Below are 15,094 nucleotides of genomic sequence, written 5' to 3' on the forward strand. Positions count from 1 at the left end.
TTGGAGCTTCCGGGCCGTCTTCAGAGGCAACCCCATGTAGAGAGCGTTGCAGTAGTCCAGTAGAGCGGTAGAGAGTTGCAGTTATTATTATTTCCTTCAACTTTCTAAATTAAACAATGTCTGATCTTTGGAAAGGGGAAATTCAAATATCTAATACTTTTGAGCAGACAGCTTTCCTTTTACCCCTTTCACCTGAGTCCCCTTGGGTGAGAAGGGCGGGGTATAAATGCTGTAAATAAATAAATAAATAAATAAATAAATAAATGTTTTACTAAATCTACAATTGCAAAGGATTGCAAAATGCAATTCTGTCAAAACATATATACTGGTGGTGTTCAGACGTAACTCCAACTTGGGATGGGTCTGAGGAAGAATTCAGTACAGTTTTGAGCATCCTTTATCCAAAAATCAGAAATACTTTAAAATACTCGAAGGACTCACATTTTGCCTTTTGATGGCCTAATGTAAACAGATGTTGTTTTGAGCACAAAATTATTCAAAATATTGTAAAAAAATACCTTCGGGCCACATGTATAAGGTGTGTATGAAATATATTTTGCGTTTAGACTTGGGTCCCACCTCCAAGATTCTTCACTAAGTATATATGTACAAATATAGATATTCCAAAATCTGAAAATATAGTAATCCAAAATACTTCTGGTTCCAAGCATTTTTGGATAAGGGATACTGTATCTGTCCTGTATCTCCTTTTGAGTAGTATGTACAAAATCAGTTGCAATATTCCTTCCACCAATCTTAATAATGACAATGAATACTACAAACCACAGAACTAAGGGAAAGAATTCATCAAGTTTCTGAAATGCTGAAAGGTTTGTTTTAAAAGTAGGTTCATAACTTCTAATATCAGATTAGTATTTTAGGAACTCACAAAATGAACCAATCCTTCAATTAGATCACGCATGGGCAAACTTCAGACCTTCAGGTGTTTTAGACTTCAACTCTCGCAATTCCTAACAGCCAATAAGATGACTGTGATTTCTGGGAGTTGAAGTCCAAAGCTTGCCCATATCTGAATTAGATAAATAAGGTATTATTCTTCAAATGTAATTTAATAACACAACATTTAGACTTCCCACAATATTAGGAAGTTTTTACTTCTCTGCACGCATAAAACCTACACTCCTCACCATACTTGCTCAGAAAGAACAACTACTGAGTCAATGAAATATATTCCTAAAAATCATGTATAGGGCTGCAAAGGTTTTTGCTTCAATGTCTTCCTTTTCAATCAGCTTCTAGGTTCTTAAGAAGGTCAAGCCATTGCAAGCTTGGATTCCTTCCACCGAAGAGGCAGCTGCCGGATGTTCTTATCACTTGCAAACATTACTAGCATTGTAGTGGAGGAATGCTCATGAGTAGCAGTTTTTTTAAGACTGTGAAAAATAAAACCAACACATATAACCTCACAAATGGAAGCAACATATATACCAGAAATCAGAAACAGTGCCATATTCATGCTGCTGACTCATGTAGTTTGAATGAAAACAGAGGGCCACTTACATCTGTTATTAATTACAACAATAAAAAATATAAACAGCAAGGTGCACATTTATTTCATTTTTTCATTTTATTAAAACATGTATAATCTTTCCTGTATTGTAGAGTCTCAGGATGGTGTACAAAAACATTAATCTATTTAAAATTACAAAACGTAATTTAAATGGACTCAAAGCATGTTAAATGATTTGACGAAACAGTTTAAACTAGTAAAAACAATGTAAAAACACACACACAGGCCAATTTGAATGAAATCAATTAGGAGAATCAAAGTTGATGCCAAAGGCTAACCAAACTGGAAATAATTCACTTGTCTTATGACTACCACAGAAATATGAAGAAGGCAAAAAACCACAAGTGGCATGATAGCCTTACAACAAATTATATCTAGCTCTATATATATGAAGATATATAGTTTAACAGCTTTAGCGCCTGCAGTATAATTTTGGGACGGGCAAAATATGGGCTGGAGGGCTCTTTGGATCTTTAAGTGTGGCCCACAGAACCCCCTAGATCCCTCCAAAATTTTAAAAAAGTTTTTCAGACTTGTTTTTTGGGGGGGGGGGGGAACAATTGGTCCCACATTTTTGAAAATTTCCTTTACAGACAGTTTGGTCTGCTATCCCACATGCCCCACAACACTCCCAAACAGAAGGAAAGTGTTCCCAGTCCTATTTGCAACTACACATACCTGGTGCAGACAGCTAAAGCTGGAAGAGACCAAGGGCTATTCAGTCCAATCCCCTGCCATGCAGGAAAACAACAATCAAAATGCTCCAGACAGATGGCCATTCAGCCTCTGTTTTAAAATGTCCAGGAAAGGAGGCGCCATCACCATCCAAGGCATGCATGCATTCATTCATTCATTCATTCTACTATCGAACAGCTCTTACTGCCAGGAAGTTTTTTTTTTGTATTGTTTAGGTGGAATCTCTTTTCCTGCAGTTTGAATCCATTGCACCATTGTGTCCTAGCCCCCAGAGCAGCAGAAAACAAGTTTTCCAACCTCAATCTGCCATCTTTTCAAATATTTAAACAGGGCTATCATCTCAGCCTTCTCTTCTAAATGAGCCACTAGCCACCAAGGACACATTCCAGGTTGGGCATAATCTATACACATAATAAAAATGAAAAATGCATATGTGTGTATGTGGAGGTGTCCACTTACACAGACAGCCTCCCTCCTCCACAACCAGCTCTAGTTCCCACTGAGCAGGAGACACCCATGGCCCTCCCTCCACTGACATGCAGGTTATAGTGAGCACCATAAACATGTTGCCCAAACCTTGCCAGTGTCCTCCACAGACACCATTCTGCCTCCCACCCAAGTGAAGGCTTTCATGTGGGGACTATTTCACCCTATATATTCTGTTTTCCTTCAGAATGGACATCGCAGGGTTCCTTAATTTGCATGACCCCACCCACTGCCTCTCCCTTAACCCTTTTCTACCTTTTCCTATGGCACACAGCTAATAGAGGAATTGATCAGCAACTGAACAAGATGTTTGGGGAGAATTCACCATGATTTACAGGAGTTGTACTTGACCTACATCCAGAGAGCACTGTAAGCCCAACCAACAATGCATCTGGACCACATCTGGGGAGGATGAAGGGACTTGCATTACCTTCACTGATACTGTGACCAACAATGGACTGGGGCCAAACTTGGCACAGAGAAGCCCCATGACCAACTGAACAAGGAGTTTGGAGGAATGCAGTCCACCTGCATCCAGCAATACTATGACCCCCACCGACAGTAGACTGGGACCAAACTTGGCGCAGAGAAGCCCCATGACCAACTGAACATACTACAAGGGTTAGCGGGAATGGACCTTGACTTTGGGAGTTATAGTTCACTGGCATCCAGAGAGAGCCCTGAACCCAGCCAACGATGGATCTGGACTAAACTTGGCACACAGACCCAACATGACTAACTGCAAATACTGGCAGGATTTGGGAGTGATTGCCCTGGAAATCTGGGAGATGTAGTTCACCCTTATCCAGATAGCACTGAACCCAGCCAACGATGGATGTGGACCAAACTTCAGTGATATGACTTAACATCCCAAAACAAATAATATCTTCTTCTAATAACCCGGGCACTGCTAGTTAGAAATAAAACTGCCCATATCATACAGCCCAAACAAATAGGTGAATGCATGGGGTGAGCTTGATGCTATTTTTATATTATCTATATTAATTTACTGCATGTATATCGGTTTTATTTTCACACTCACACATAGAAAGTCATTGTAGGATTAACTATACCAGCTCAGGGGCCCAGTCCAGAAATGACACACTGATGCTGGATATTGACAATAACAACACCATTACTAATAGCTTTCCAGTCAGAGCTTTCCACCAATGAAAATGAGTTGCCAGAACAAACAACCGATTCTAGGGTGAAATAGTACTACCACCCCATCCTAACTAGCTCCCAGCCTGCAGATTTAGGGATTAGGGCTGCTTTATCTGTCAGCACAGACTATGCACATCTCTATGAACAATCTGCACGGTCACGTATAATTCGATAATTGCGCTAATAAGCAGAGAAAGAGGCAAGTAAAATTAAAATATCAGATCATTGCCTTGTGGCAAGGGATTAAAGACAGGACTTTTAAAATTGAGTATTTTCTTAAGTGACCACTGTATGCACTGCTGTGAAGGGAGAGAGTGTTTCCGATAATAGAGGAAACCATGCCACTGGCTTCAAAACACTATTTGTATATTTCACCTGCCCTACTTCCCAAAATACTTTGTTATTTGGCTTCTGAACATCAATACTTCTACATTTTCAGGTTGTTCGCACCATTAGGAGAGGCACAGAAAGAATGAAAAGAGTCAACAGAGAACCTAAACTCTCTGTATCTCTATAACAGCACTTTCTTTTACTTGTACAAAGAGTGCATAGCAATTAGAAGCTGCTTGGTCATAAGCCAAGAAACACCATCCAAATTGATCATCTCTCTATTCTGTTCTACTGGTGTTTTTTTCCCACTGCAAATAGTTAAATTATCTAAACCACTGAAAGACCCTCTCTGACCATCTCAAACCATTATATCAATATTAAGGGAACACAACATAGTAGTATGTGAAAAGATATGCAACTGTCTCAGTTCACTCATTTTTTTCTTGCAGGTGTACTGTAAAATTACTTTCACAGTGTCACGGAAAGTTCAAAAGGACTTTGCTTGCAAGTCAGGATAACACAGGCAAACACACACACATATATATTGCATGAAAAATTGAATGTATGCAGTTTTCTTTAAATTGGGAGAATCAGCACTGTTGTAGTGGTTTAAGGGTTGGACTAGGACTCTGGAAACCTCACTCAGCCTCAGAGGAAGGCAATGGCAAAATCCCCCTGAACAAATCTTGCCAGGAAAACCCCATGAGAGCTTCACCTTAGCATCTCTGTTTGTCAGATATGACTTGAAGGCCCACAACAATCACTTTTAAAAAGTAACAAAAAAAGTAACAGCCAAACTGAATTCAAGATTTAATTGACAGAAAGACTAGCATCTGAAGTATATTGTTGGCAGATCTAAGACCCACTACTATTTGTCAATAAGAAATGGTTGCCTTCACTATGTGTGATTGCTTGGACCAAGCTCCGCTATGTTCAGTATGGCCTAATCCCCCACAAGAAGGCACAGGATTGTAATCTGAAAGCCGACCACTGTGTGCTAAGTGCTGGAATCCTACATCTGTGTCCACACAGAAGAGAAAAAAACACAGCTCTTCAGAAACTGGACTATAACCCATCTCTCACTATGCTCTACTAGTACTGTGGATGCTAGTCTTTCTGTCAGTTATACCCATGTATAAGTAGACCTCATGTATCAGTTGAGGGCAGGTTTGGAGGCCAAAATTCTAGGTTCTGATGTGACCCGTGAATAAATTGATACTGATCCTGTGAAGGGGGGGAAAGACCCAGTGCCGACTCAGGGTTCCAGCTGCCCGTCGCCATTCCTCTGTTCCTTTGGGTGGGATAATAGAAGGGCCAGGGCATCTTTTAAGTTCTTCTGGGATTGACTCAGCTCTTGCCTTTCACCCCTCTGCTCAGAGAAGGGGTTGGTTCGTTTTGCTAAGTTAAGGCACAGTCCTTACACTGGCCTGTGAGTAAGTGGAGAGTCATTCCAGAGAGGAGAAAGCCACTTTAGAGGGCCAGCCACTCCCAGCCAAGCATCCAAAAAGAGAGTAAAAGGGCCCCGTGCTTCTTTTAAGTTCTCCCAGAATGGACTCACTTCTCACTTCACAGCATTTTACACAGAGGAGGGGATGGTCCATTTTTTTGATAGGAGTTACAGCACAGTACTCATTCTGACCCATGGATAAGTTGGCCCAGGTTTTGGGGGTTGGTTTTTTACTGAAATTTCTAGACTTATACTTGAGTGTCGAAAGCAAATAAATTGCTTTTTCCATCCCAGCATCCAAGAAGGCCAGAAGTGATGCCAAGCAGAGCTTGCCGAGGGTGCCAGTACTTCTTTTAGGTCCCTTCTACACTGTAAGATTAACAAAGCAGATAATCCACAATATCTAGGTCCACACTGCCATATATTCCAGTTCAAAGCAGAAAATGTGGGATTATATTCAGCCATATAATCCAGAATATCAAGGCAGGAAATCCCACAATATCGGCTTTGAACTGGAATATATAGCTGTGTCGAAGGGTCCTAAATGGCAATTAATAACAATGGGAGGAAGAACAAACCAACACATTACTTGATTTATCACATCAAAAGTGTAAGTTGCTAGACTTTTCCTCTAATGAGATGCCTGAATACTGGTGTTTCTGATTGGAGCTTCTAGGCATTGAAAATTCAAAGCGTCTGTCAAAATATTTGGGAATAAACAGCATAGTATAGGGTTACATTTAACTTGGGAGTAACAATGATGCGCAATTGCATTTCAGCAATTTTGATAATCCAGATTATTAAAGCAGAAAATCCACATTATCTGCTTTGAACTGAATTATATAAGTCTACACTGCCCTATAATTCAGTTCAAAACAGATAATCTGGATTTTATATGGCAGTGTAGAAGAAGCCTTAAATTTCTCACAGGATAGACCAAGCTCTCGCTTTCCGCCCCTCTCCTCTAAGGGTCGGCTCCTTCCTTTTGAGATGGGTTAAAGTACAACACTGTACTCCCAGTGACCCATGGATAAGCCATCCTAGGGTTTTTGGGTTGCTTTTTTGACTAAGGGCCCTTCCAGACAGGCCCTATATCCCAGGATCTGATCTCAGGTTTTCTGCTTTAAACTGGATTATATGAGTCCCAACTGCCAGATAATCTGGGATAAACAGAAAACCTGGAATCAGATCCTGGGATATAGGGCCTGTCTGGAAGAGCCCTAAAACGTCTAGCCTTATACATGAGCATGTTGGGTAAGTATTGAATTCAGTCTGGCTGTCACCTCATCCAAGTATTTTTGCCTCTTACTTCCAGGTGGAGCCACAGTGCAGCATCACCTGGAAGATCACCCTGAATGACACTCCAGTTTCTCTTTCCAAAAATGTCTAGACAAACATGCATATAGACACTCCACCTCAATCTATGAAGGCGGCTGTAATCTTATCGGAACCATAACACAGATCCACCCAAAGCATTAAGTCAACCCTTAAAATAAAGAAACCAGAGGGGAAAGTTGGAAGAACAAAGGCCTGGACCCATCCTCGCAACCGGGAAGGGGGAAGGCAGGCCAAGAGGGGGCTCCCAGTCCAGAAGCCACATGGCTGGAGGGGCACCCCGTCACGTGGCTCCCGGCGGCCAATGGCAGCCTAGGACAGGCAGTGCAGGCCCTGCCCCTGACTCGCTCCCAGGCCGTCGGGACCTCTGCGCATGCGCATATGAGCCCGGCGCGCTGGCGGGGCTGGCAATTCGGACCAGAGCAGGGCCTAGGACAGGCAGGGGCAAAGTTGGGGCCTTCAGGTGTTTTTGACTTCAACTCCCAGCATTCCTCATGGCCTCAGGCCCCTTTCTTTTCCCTCTGAGGCGTAAGCGGCTGAGGGGGGAAAGGAAAGGACCTAAGGCCGTGAGGAATGCTGGGAGTTGAAGTCCAAAACACCTGAAGGCCCCAACTTTGCCCATGCCTGGCCTAGAAGATACACTCGCCGCGCTCGCCAGGTGTTTTGGACTCCAACTCCCAGAAGCCTCGGCTGCTTTCCCCAATAGTCAGGGGGTTCTGGGAGATGGAGTCTAAATCACCAGAGAAAACAGTTCCCTTGGATGGGGCCCTTCGCCGCCTGCGGACACAAAGCCGCCCGCTCTCCTCACCGCCTGGGCCGGGCCCCCAGGACGCGAGGCGCCCGCTCACCTTGTGGCTCCGGGCTGGAGGGGGCGGCCGGTTGGTCCGTCTCCGCGCCCGCTTCCTTCGCTACCAGCCCGGCGGGCCCTCGCTCATGCCGCCGCCACGCCTGCTTCCAGCCCTCGCGAAGGAGGAGGAGGAGGCCGGCAGTTCACAAGAGCCCTATTGTACTATTGCGCCGTCGCTGCTGCTGCTGCTGCTGCTAACGCTGCTTCTGCCGCCTTCGCCTCGGAGGCTCCTCCTCTTCCCCTTCCTTCCTTCCCTTCTCTCTTCCTCCCTCCTGTTGGTGCTTCCCTTTCGCCCGGCTTTGGCACCTGCTCTTGACCCGCTTTCGCCCGCCGAGGCCTCCTTGGAAGCAGGCACGCAGCGGAGGGGAAGGAGGGAGGCAAGGATCCCATCCGTGGCCTCCTGCTGACGCTCTCTCTCCATTCCTTGTGGCCACAACCAGCCACATTTCTCAAAAATCCAGTTACCACAGGGACAGAGAGTGAGGTGGAATCAATGTGTTGTCGAAGGCTTTCATGGCCGGAATCACTGGGTTGCTATGCATTTTCCTAAAATGATTAAGGGTCTGGAGAACAAGCCCTATGAGGAGCGGCTTAAAGAGCTGGGCATGTTTAGCCTGCAAAAGAGAAGGCTGAGACGAGACATGATAGCCATGTACAAATATGAAAGGGGAAGTCATAGGGAGGAGGGAGCAAGCTTGTTTTCTGCTGCCCTGCAGACTAGGACACGGAACAATGGCTTCAAACTACAGGAAAGGAGATTCCACCTGAACATCAGGAAGAACTTCCTCACTGTGAGAGCTGTTCTGCAGTGGAACTCTCTGCCCTGGACTGTGGTGGAGGCTCCTTTGGAGGCTTTTAAGCAGAGGCTGGATGGCCATATGTGGGGGGTGCATTGAATGCGATTTCCTGCTTCATAGCCGGGGGGTTGGACTAGATGGCCCATGAGGTCTCTTCCAACTCTACTATTCTGATTCTGGGCTGTATGGCCATGTTCCAGAAGCATTCTCTCCTGACGTTTCGCCCACATCTATGGCAGGCATCCTCAGAGGTTGTGAGGTATATTGGAAAACTAAGCAAGGTTTAAATATCTGGAAGGTTCAGGGTGGGGAATCCTCTGAACACAGGCAGCAAAATCAGACCCCACAGGGGTGTTTGTTCACCCTTCCCTTTCCTATCCAAAGCATATATGACTGATAACGGACAGACCAGGATCATGACTTGAATTGCGCTTTTTAAATGGATGTTTTTAATTAATGTTTTAATTTGTTTTAATTGTAACCGTTTTAAATATGTTTTTTGGCATCTAATGATTGCTAATTGTGAGGCCGCCCTGAGTCCCCTCCCCCTCGGGGGTCAAGAAGGACGGGATATAAATGTCTGAAATAATTATTATTATATACATATACACTAGCTTGGGTACCCAGCATTGCTCGGATTATTTGAAAAAGTCATTTTTTTAATTGTACAAAATGCATGAGGTTATGGATTAACTACAACTGATATCATGCTAGGGTAACCCCAAGAAACTCCATCAGTACTTAAAGTTTGTTATGTTGAGCAAGTTTGCTCCAGAACAGTGGTTTTCAACCTGAGGTCTCCAGATATTTTTGGCCTTCAACTCCCAGAAATCCTAACAGCTGGTAAACTGGCTGGGATTTCTGGAAGTTGTAGGCCAAAATCGTATGGGGACCCCAGGTTGAGAATCACTGCTCTAGAAAGCACAATTGGTGGAGTTCACTTTGCTCTCTGGCTGTAGGGTGAACTACAACTCCCACTATGGTGAATTAGTCCCCTCAAACCCCTCCAGTAGGTTGAGTTAGTCCTGGGGGTTCTGTGTGCCAAGTTTGGATCAGGTCCATCGGTGGAGGTCACAGTTTCTCTGGTTGTAGGTGAACTACAACTACCAGAAAAGAAGGTCAGTTCCCCCCAAACCCCTCCAATCATCAAATTTTGGCATATCAGGTATGTGTACAGAATTTGGTCCAGATCCATCGGTGTTTGGTTCACAGTGCTCTCTGGATGTAGGTGAACTACAATTCCCCCAAATCAAAGTGAATTTCCCTTAAAGACCTCCAGTATTTTTTGCTGGTCATGGGGACTCTGTGTGCCAAGTTTGGCCCAATTCCATCTTTGGTGGAGTTTAGAGTGCTCATCGATTGCAGGTGAACTATAAATCCCTGTAACTACAACTCCAAAATGTCCACGTCAATTCCCCTCAAACACACCAGTATTCAAATTTGAGCATATCGGGTATGCATGCAAAGTTTGGTCCAGATCCATCATTGTTTGGGTTCATAGTGCGATCTGGATGTAGGTGAACTACAACTCTTAAAAATCCCTCCGAAGACCTCCAGTATTTTTTCTTGGTTATGGGGCTTCTGTGTGCCAAGTTAGTTCCAGGTCCATCATTGGTGGGGTTCAGAGTGCTCTTTAATTGCAGATGAACTATACATCCCAGTACCTACAACTCATAAATCATGGTGAATTGTCCCCAAACTTCTCTAGTATGTTCAGTTGCTGATCAATTCCTCTGTTTGCTGTGTGCCATAGAAAAGGATAGGAAAGGGTTATGGGAGAGGCAGTAGACGGGCTCACGCAAATTCCACACCAATTGAGTCAGAAACACTGGGAAGCCTGTGATGGAGAAAAACCAAAATCTAGGATAAAATTGTCCCCGTATGAAAGCCTTCACTTGGATGGTGGGCAGTATGGTGTTTGTGGAGGACATTGGCAGGGCTCTTGTACATGTTAATGGTGCTCACTAGAACCTGCAATGTCATTGGAGGGAGGACCATTGGTTGCTCTTGAGCAGTGGGACCTATAGCTGTTTGTGGAGACAAGAGCTCGTCTATGCAAGTGAACAGCCCAGCCACATACACACATACATATTTTCACTTTTAATATGTGTATGTATAGATAGATATGTTTATAGATATAGGTATGTGTGTCTGTGAACAGGTACGTTTTCTAATGGTAATTCCAGCCATGTGTGTGTGTGGCTGGAATTGGTTAGAAAATGTACCTGTTCTGACATACATACAAATTAAACTTAAGAGCAAACCTACAGAAGTTAACTTGCTCATAACTCTGACACTGACTTAAGCCTACCTACTGCTTTATTGCACAGTACAGAAAGTGAGGTTATATTCTCACTGGTTTTGAAGCCCAACTATCCAGAAATTCCAGGCCTCCTACCATCATAGAAACCAACACCTAACAATATGGTTAGTTAAGTGTGCTTCTCCTTTTTTGTTTTTAAATAAACTGCATTCCTCCACTCTTAGTTGGCTAGGTCAAAGACCAACTGCTTGTTCACTTAACCAAAGCAAAGATTTTATCTATGCATAGATCACAGTCATGCACCACAAAATATGCCTGTGAGGTATTGTGTGCTTATGCAAGTACAGTAACTCTAAATGAAAGAAAAATTATGGGGAGCTATCTTATTGCAAGCAACACTCAAAATGAACTTTCAAAAAAGCAGTTAGTACGACTGGGGAGGGGTCTTACTGTACAGGTAGTTTCTCAAGGAGAAGATGGGACAGGAGATATTTTTCCTATAGAATCTAAAGCCCTTTACTCAAGCTATTAAAAATACACAAAGTACTGACCACTGGCAAGAACTTGAGGGAGGTGGGGTGATCTAGGGACTATAAAAATAGTGTAGGTATTACGCAGAAATTCTATCCAATGGGTCCTTGGTATCTGCTATACTTTAGTTTCAGGATCCCTCGTGGATACCAAAATCTGTAGATGCTCAAGTCTCCTTATACATAGTGTTGTAATAAAATGGTGTCACCGATTTAAAACAGAAAAATAAAGGTTTGCTTTTGGGATTTTATTTTAGTATATTCAAGCCATGGATGGCTGAATCTGTGGATACAAAATCTGTGGCTATGGAGACCTGACTGTAATTGTCAGTCAAATGACAAAGACATCGGCCTTAGCAACATTATAGGTTCAAAATTAAGACAAAACAAATGTGAGGACTTTAAGAGCAAGTCAAACCGGATCTACTGTATCACTGAAAGTGAAAATGAGGACAATAGACTGTCCAACATATCTTGAAACAGTGTGACTGGGGGGGGGGGGGGACAAAAATGCTTTCTAAAGTAGAAAAAGAGAGACTGTAGTACTGGTGGGTTGATTTAAGGAAATCACTGCCCTTGTAAGACCTGAGTAGGGTTCTTACTGACAGGGTGTCTCTTATTCATAGTGTTGCCATAAGTTAAAGTCCACTTGACAATGAACAATGTCCTACTTACTTGTGCTAAAAATATACAAGTTCATCTAGAAGCCCATGTGACTTGATAACTAGTAAACATGCAAGAAGTTGTGTACAACACATTTTATCTCCATTCAGACATATCCGTAATAGTTATTTAAACATGAACAAGTAAGCTAAATGCACATGAAAACCACTGCAGACATGATAATCCCATTATTGCTCCAAAAAATATCCACCCCACAAAATGGTTCTTGGTCGCACTAGGTCCTCCAGGGCAGTTATAGTCAAAATATAGGTTTTGCTGTTATTCATGACTTCAGATACCCACAAAGATGAATTGGAATGTATCTGTCGCATATAGGGGAATTATACTCTATGCGCAATTTTTAAAAAATTGTGTCAGAAGTGACTTGAGAACATACTGCAAGTCACTTCTGGTGTGAGAGAATTGGCCGTCTACAAAGAAGTTGCCCAGGAGACGCCATGATGTGTTACTGGGAGGCTTCTCTTATTTCCCAGCAAGCTAGAACTGACAGATGGGAGCTCACCCCATCTCGCTGATTTGAACCGGCATCCTTCAGGTCAGCAACCCAACCTTCGGGTCAGCAGTTCACCAGGGTTTAACCCACTGCACCACCATGGCTCAATTCATAGCCATCCAAGTTAAAGAAGCAGCATAACAAGCCTGACCAGCTGGTAAGGTATGACAGACATCTATGGCAGACATCAAGGAAATTGCTGCACTAGGGAGCTGGTCACTCATGTTCAGTACTTGCATAAATAGAAAATTTTATGTGAGAGACAAGGGAAATAAGGAATCTGAATTTTCCAACACTGCGTACAACTTGAGGCTCTTAGTCAGCTATCCAGTTTCCTCTAGAAATCAACTGAGCTTTCAAGTACTTCCAAGTTTTTTTCTGTTTTCTTACTGATAGCAAGAAAGCTGTCTTTGTGGGAATAGCTTGGGGATGTAAGAAAGAATTCTCCTTCCTCCCCCTCAGTATTCCCTAGATATCTGCAGACAGGGAGGAGAGGTTGACTAAATCACATGCTGTGATTCATCTCTATCTGTGCACATGTGACCCAACTAGCACCTGATACAGCCCTGAGGACAAAAAAATGCAGTCTCGCATAAAGGAAAGCTTTGTGGACAAATGGGTGAAATTTTGAGCCTTTTGGCAAAATTCCCCAAGCTAAGAAAACTGGCCCTCATCTGCATCAGTGAGAATAAGGAGCGACTGTTGAAAACAAAATGATGCAAATTAATGTATTTTCTTTATAAGGCACTTCAAAAGTTCCAGCTCACAACGTCACCTTCTTAATATGGAAATTCTTTACTATCATTCCTGTTCAAAACATAAGAAACTGTTCTTACCTCAAAGCAAAAGTCAACAGATTGCAGGAGGGATACTCTTGTTGTGGTAAGATGTATTTATATGTGGCTTTTCGTTGATGTATTTATATGTGGCTTTTCTTAGCGAGACTGTGACTTGCCCAAAATCACCATGTGGTTTCTATAGCTGAGCAGGGATCTGAAGACACTCTCCTGTACTCCCAGTCCAACACAAACCATTCACCACAGTGGCTCTTATTGATTCCGTTTGGCTTAAACACTATTTTTATAAACCTAAGCCAGTTCCTAGACATTTTAGTGTATGGTAAAGGGTACCCATGATCACATGCTTGGACAGCCAGTAAAAATTAGAAATGAAAAACCAGCATATCCATCTGTCTTGGGCAACTGGACAAAGGACTGCTGCTGCATAGCTGCCAATGGGAATGAAATAATACATCATTATGTATGATGTACCATCCCTTCTCTAAATCAAAAATCCCAGTACGCTGAAGAAAACAGTATTACTGCATCGGGTTCTTCAGAATTTCGCCCAAAACTGTAGAAACTAAATGCACTGCTTTGAAGACTCTTTGGAGATGGTACATACCAACTCTCAGAAAAGGGCCCATGATCACATAGAGCTGGTTGTGGTGAAATTACTCAGAAAAGTAGAGTTGTATTCTGCAGTAACACTTGCACAATTTTAAACAGAAGGGCAAGTGATTGACAACAGAAGCTCTGCTAAATAGCAAGTGTTATTGAAGGACAGGACTAGGCAGGGAAGAGGCCATTTCTCTTTACTGTGCTTACTGAGTGGGTCGTGGCAGCACATTTCAGCTTCCTCGAAGTGACCTGATGCCATTTTGACCAATTTTCATCTATTTTGGGGATGTTTGAGGGGTTTATGTATAGTAAACTGTTGTCTTTTTATGTTTTGGGAGATTTGAGGTGATTGGGGAGATTGCTCCTAAATCTGGCTGATGTTGTTTTGGTTTTTTAAAAGACGGATCTGATTAATTTAACTGGCTTTGGGGAAGGTTTCCCATGGGCCACATTTAGGGGTCCCAATGGCCACATGTGGTCTGCATTTTGCCCACCCTTGTTGTAGAATATTATATGGCTACATATAAATGACAGAAAATCCCAGGATAATTCTTGAATTTTCAATAAGGCAATGTGAGATCTGTGAGGACATTGGAGCCTATACTGATCCTACCAGTATCTACCCACACTGGTTTTGGGGAACCATGATTTTTTTATTCTTTCTGCTAGAAACCCCAAAGTCTCAGTGTAAAAATAAAGATTCCCCTCATTAGGAGAGTTTGATACGAAACTTCATTCACTAGACTCTCATATCGGTTAGGACAGAACACATTTCCTAACTTAGTAGAGTCATTTAAGTTTCCTATTCCATATCAAAGATACAAATCATACCATGACATGAGGGTCATTTGCTTTCATCATCATTGTTTTTGATAGAACCTCTTCTCTGTAAGGCAGAGACAGGCACAAAGCACTGGTAGCATCTCCTGCAGCCTACCTCATTTCAGTCAAATGCTGGAATATTTTTTTTAAAGCAACCAACAAATAGCTAACTTGCAGAACTCACTACTGGTTTTGTTAGCCATTTCAACTTCAGTGTTTTTTCTTCTGACTGTGATACAGGTTGTAAGATCAGTAACAAGAGATCGTAT

The 15,094-nt window shown here is 42.8% G+C and overlaps 1 protein-coding gene across 1 annotated transcript in view; it reads right to left on the reverse strand.

Annotated features, from left to right (window-relative positions):
• Positions 1-8,094, reverse strand: part of jade3 (jade family PHD finger 3) — a 49,806-nt gene extending 41,712 nt beyond the window's left edge. The window contains exon 1 of the mRNA XM_008107115.3: positions 7,838-8,094. The gene's annotated coding sequence lies outside the window, so the exon portion shown is untranslated. The remainder of the gene's footprint in view (positions 1-7,837) is intronic.
• Between the last annotated feature and the right edge of the window lie 7,000 nt (positions 8,095-15,094).

Source organism: Anolis carolinensis, chromosome 3 (genome assembly GCF_035594765.1).
Source record: "Anolis carolinensis isolate JA03-04 chromosome 3, rAnoCar3.1.pri, whole genome shotgun sequence".
NCBI classification, from domain to species: Eukaryota; Metazoa; Chordata; class Lepidosauria; order Squamata; family Dactyloidae; genus Anolis; species Anolis carolinensis.